At 43.1% G+C, this 5,739-nt stretch overlaps 1 long non-coding RNA gene across 1 annotated transcript in view; it reads left to right on the top strand.

Annotated features, from left to right (window-relative positions):
• LOC117951102 overlaps positions 1–5,739 on the top strand; it is a 9,055-nt gene that overhangs the window by 2,003 nt on the left and 1,313 nt on the right. The gene's annotated exons all lie outside the window — the stretch shown is intronic.

The following is a 5,739-nucleotide window of genomic DNA, read 5'->3' as shown; positions in this document are numbered from 1 at the left end:
TTGTGTATTGGGTCAGTACTTTGGCCACCAAACATGACGTTTCACAAGAACACAAGAACACAAGTCCATAGAAGAACAAATATTGAGAAACGCCCTAGGTGTTTTCTCTCAGCACGTCACATTCCATCTGCGTGGACGTTTTAAAAAGAGACCAAACATGCAGGAGCTCCAGCAGAAGGTTAGCGAGGGTCACTGCTGTTCTTACACAACGTGGAGTTCATTGACCCAGTGTGTATCTGTGCTGATGTGCTTGCAGGGAAAACACATTGTACAAGATGGAGAATAACACTCTTGCAATGGGGAAATCCTTGATGAGAAACAATCTCGTGGGAGGATGTTTTTACTCGACTAATCAGAAAAGAGAAGTTTGTGTTTTGGGCTTTTCTTGAAGACCTCCAGGGAGTGTTTCGTTTCTCACTTTTGAAGAAACTGTTGTGAGACCAAATTTCTTGGAAAAATCGTCTCAGTTCTGTAGGCCTACGCTGAAAGCATTTGAGCGCTCAGTCCTTGCACATGGATTCGTTAAAATCTAAAATCCTTTCGGGATGAATCATGTGCTTTAAACCTAACTGTGCTCCACCCTTTAAAAGTGGAAAAACAGTCTGTAGATCTGAACCTGCTGCTGGTGTTGGATGAACCAGTTCCTCCAGCCCCGTCTGATGTAAATTACATTCCCACACAACTAAACTGCATTCTCAACTGTGTTTTGAGGGCATTTTGCATTCCCTGATAGTTGGATTTTAACTTTTCTTAGACGTATCACAAATATTTTTCTGATCGTGGTAGAGCAAGTCCACGTACGGAGGAAGTCGCGGTCTGTGTCCTGTGGGAACTTAATGTTGACTTGTTTGCCTAACGTACTTACATCTCATACGTAAAATGACTTACGTGACAATGTATTCTTTTTTAAACCTAACAAAGTAGTTTTGTTTTCATTCCCAGCGTTAAAAACGTGTTTATTACGGCCGCTCCGGGCGCCTGGGTAGCTCAGTTGGTAGAGCAGGCGCCCCATATGTAAAGGTTCACTCCTTGACTCCGCCCTGCCGCCCTTTGCTGAATGTCATTCCCTCTCTCTCTTCCCTTACATGTTTTCAGCTGTCATACACTATATGGCCTAAAATGCCCAAACAACATCAACAAAAAATAAGCCTCTCTTACACAAGCTGACGCTCAAAAATGTGTTTTCCTCGACCAGTAAGTCATTTCTTTATGAGACAGGGTTGGGTCCTGAGACTTTGGCCTTGTAACCCCTTAAAATCTCCAAGATTTTCAAAAAAAAGCCGAGATTTTTAAAACAGTTAAGTATAAAACGGTTTATTTACTTAAAAGAGATCATTTTAGCAGTAACAACCAAGGGGGTAAGCCCCTCCTCTCTGAGCGTAGCTTCCTCTGGCGCCATTTTGATGCTAATAAGCCATCACCTGCCGTTAGCATTCCATTGACTGCCATTCATTTTGGCGCCACTTTGACAGTAAATAACTTTACATCTGAAGTGTTTAAAGACTCTATTTGTCCGTTGTTTATTTCTAAAGAAACACAAGAATGTTTGAAAGGCTCCATTACCTTATACCTCGCGAAACGGCTCTGTAGTAGACGTTTTCATAAAAATAGGCTAACAATAAATGTAAACGTGCTGTATTTATATAGCGCTTTTCTAGTCTTACCAACTACTCAAAGCGCTTTTACATCATACAGGAAACATTCCCACACATTCATACACTGTGGACGAGGCTGCCCTACAAGGTGCCACCTGCTCATCAGCTGCTTCATACACTCACACACATTCACACTCCAATGCACAGCATCGGGGGCAACTCGGGGTTCAGTGTCTTGCCCAAGGACACTTTGACATGGGACTACAGGGCCAGGTATTGAACCCCCAACCTTCCGATTGGCAGGCAACCGCTCTACCGCCCCCTTTCCTTGCAGAAAGGACCCCCCCCCCAATAACAATTGTGTTCCAACCACACAACCCACTGTTGCATGGTAGAGGAATCACCGTATAGTACAGGGTAAGCTCGCACACAGTTTGGACTCAAATTAGCTGTTTAGGTTTAATTACTAACGTTAACTATCACTTTACTTAGCAGTAATTAGCCTGTGTCTATGTTTTCTCCTAACATTTATCTGCGCTCTCCGTCTCTGCTGATAGGTAATGATTGAGATTTCTCTTGCACAGCTACCAGAAGAATTACAACTTTCAGACAGGTTGCCCACATCACATCTACGTTGTCTAACTCAGTTGGAGGCTGCAGTAATGCTCAGCCATCACCGGAAAAGAGCTTCTAATATCCTTTACTGGTCTCCGTCCAGAGCTACGGGATCTGTTGGTCCATTTCTTTAACTGTCTATGGTTACAACTCATGACGCTACGTTGATTTCCTGTTGACATTGGCGTTGCTTCAGTTCAATTTGCCACTTTGTCTAAAAGTTTGAACGAACTCAAACTCATCGGAGCGAACCCAACCCACGCAAGCACATAGCTGATCCTACTTTTGGTTTTGGCAGAAATCTTGTTAATCACTTCACGACCCATCAGACTGACCTTGCAGGGGTCTTGACCACGAGTATGGGAACCAGTAATCCAGGAGACCAGGGATTCTCTATTTTCATGGCAAAAAAAGTCCTGTTTGTTCTCATGTATGTGCTGCAGACGTAGCACATGTTTGATGTTGAGCATGTTTGGCGTCACTCACACGCACCCAAAACGCCCTCGCTTAAACACGGATGTAAACAGAGATGTACAGTACAAACACGCACTTTAGGCTATAAACATGCAAACACACTCTTAAGCAATTGGGGTTGTGTTTAAGCCTCCCACGCTCCAGTGTCCAGAATCTACAAGGCTTTACAGTAAGGGGTGTTGCAACACACGGGGTCATAGGGTAAGAAGTGCGAGGGAAAGCCGTGGGTAAAAACTAACGTTTCTCCCTCAGAGCGTCCAGGTCGGCTGCGTCACTGATGACACTGATCACCCTTACTCCCCGAAGTAGCAGCGCCGGCCTCGGGCTGCTGAGAGACGGTTGTTACTCTGCAAAACAGCTGGAAGCGCTACAAAGGCCCATTTCTGCTCGCTTATCTCCAAGCGTGTGAGTGTTTACGTTGGCACTCCTGAGCCGGGCGTGTTTGATCAGATCGGAGAGTCCAGCAGAGGGTAAACACACACATACGCACATATATACACATTCACACACACACACACACACACACACACACTGGCTGTACATTTCTCAGGTTATGAACATAAAGTGGAGCATTGTCGTCCTCTGAAGTGGTCGCACACTATCAGCATGACTCACAAAGCTAATAGGAGAAGAAGGGCGGTCGACTGGTTTATCATTTACTCGTTGGTAAACACAACCTCGATGGTTTCTTGTCAGGGCACGGTCTTGTTGTGTTGCCATGACAACCTGTCACTCAGGATGCTCCGCATGCCACAGCACTTCCAGCTGCTTTACTCTTTACACACACCAGCAACACACACACACACACACACACATTTTCACATCACTGATGAATGTTTGGAAGTCAGTTCTTCCTGCAACAGGACTTAAAACATCCCTTCACACTCAGCTCAACACACACACAGACACAATGATAAGGACACACGTTTGATTATGCTTTCTTTTTCCTCTTGAAACCCCCGTTTGTTTGTTCCTCTGCTGGGGGGTGAAGAGGCGTGTGGGTGAGGAGAGAGATAAAAACATGTGAAATTAAGCCCCTGACACACCGACCAGACTACCAGCCCTCGGCAGATCAGGCAGTCGGACTGGTCAGTCTCCCCGAGTCGGTTGATAAAGGGCCTCGGAGCACCCCGGAGGGACAAGACGCTGCACGTCTCCATGACAGCAGGCAGCGCTAATCTGTATTGTCGTCCAAAAATGCATCCTGAAGTAAAGTTTAACCTTTTTTATTGTATCACTTGCTTTATCTTCTTTAGTTTTTTGTATGTGTGTGTATAAAAGAAATAGTCATCAGGGCCACAGGCAAAAAGGACTTGGATCAAGAATATGGTGTAATGTGTGTCCATGGAGAGACTGACACATGTGTATATATATATATATATACATTTACAGTATATGTACAATGTGTATATACAGTATATATATTAATATAATACATATTTACTGCATATTGAGAAGCAAAATGTGGGTGTCTGAGAAAATAAATGTGTTGGATTTTGTGACATTCCAAAATCTTGATTTAAACTGAAACTTGATTCAATTTAAAGATTTTCATTTCATTTTTACTTTAAGTGCATAACGGTTCCAAATCTCAATTATCGGTTTTATTAATCTGTATCTGTGTCGGCTTTGAAAACCCAGTATCGGTCGATCCCTACATATAATGTGCATTAAGTTTTTTGATTGTTGACGTATGGCAGAGGTTCAGACCAAAATTTAGTTGTGACTTGGGAAATTAATAGAAACAACAAAGAAGCATCATGGCTAGTCTTGGTCTAGTGGATCAGGGTCGTCTAGTTCTGGTCCAGGCAGCACTCCCTCACCAAGAAGACAACCACATGGGTTCGATTTGCCAGCAGGTCATAGCAACCAACAGTTAGTAATGATCATGAGACAAGCGTGTTTTTGACGTCGTTTTGGGAGTCTCTGGAATCGGACCTGAAATGTTTTAGGTGTGATGACGTGTTGGCTCCCGGACGTATTAGTGTGTTGTTGGTCTGTCTGAGGATAGAAGAGTTGAACCTGAATCAAAACTGATTTGCCACTTTGAGCCAATGCTTTGAATATATTTTTTTGGGGGGGAGGGGGTCTTAAATTGAATCGCCGCTCTGCTCTTTGTCTTTCATCACCTGTCTCCCAATTTCCTTCTCAGTTAGATTTACAACCAGGTCATTATGAGACTGACTACTGCTTGGAAAGCTGTTCTCCTTCTGTTGCTCTGCACAGCAAATTAAAAGTTAAAAGCTTCGACCGACAACGTAGAGGATGCAAACCCACATCAGCCATTCATGATTTTGTAAAAGGAACAATGCTGAAAAACACAAATTCTGAATTAGTTTGCTTGTAATACAGCTTCCAGCCAACAGGGGAGGAGGTTCTGTAGTGAAACGAGGCTAGGCAGCACTATAGGCTGGAATAATGTGTAGCTTTTGTAGTAGATTTTAATTAATTGGCCTGGGGTTTTGTACTTGTGAGATTTTGTGTACGTGTGGCTGACGTGATTGTGTATGTGTGTGTGTGTATGTATGTGTTTGTGTGTTTGTGTGTGTGTGTGGGGGGAGGGGCGTTTATTTAAAAGCGGGCTGGCTGCTAGTTAGCTAACGCTAGCAACCGCTAGCTTCCACGCTCAACTGAGGCAGCGCATCTATGCCGGTGACATCGGTGTAATGATTCAGATCGACTCCCAAGACAAGACGGGGCTCACCCGACTGGCCAATAGGAACGTGGCCCCGCCCAGGACACTATTCTCACAGTTAAAAGGAAAATCCTGGGATGAGCGCATGAAATTACATCGAGAGCAAAGACTCTTTGTCTCGTTTTGAGAGCGAGAAGAAAAACATTTTGAGAGAAACAGATTATTTTTTGAGAGAATTTTTTTCACACTGATAGCAAGAAATACATATTTGAGAGTTTAAAAAAGTATTTTGAGAGGGATTTTTTTTCCTCAGAAATAATTTTAAAAATTTAAAATTTGTATTTAAACTTTTTTTGGTATCAAATATTATTCTTTGCTATTGGTATGAACATATAATATTTATAATATTTTCTCTCAAAA

The sequence above is a fragment of the Etheostoma cragini genome, chromosome 9, assembly GCF_013103735.1.
Source record: "Etheostoma cragini isolate CJK2018 chromosome 9, CSU_Ecrag_1.0, whole genome shotgun sequence".
NCBI classification, from domain to species: domain Eukaryota; kingdom Metazoa; phylum Chordata; class Actinopteri; order Perciformes; family Percidae; genus Etheostoma; species Etheostoma cragini.
Note: the sequence above shows the minus strand (reverse complement) of the source record. Positions and strands in the feature narration are given on the sequence as shown.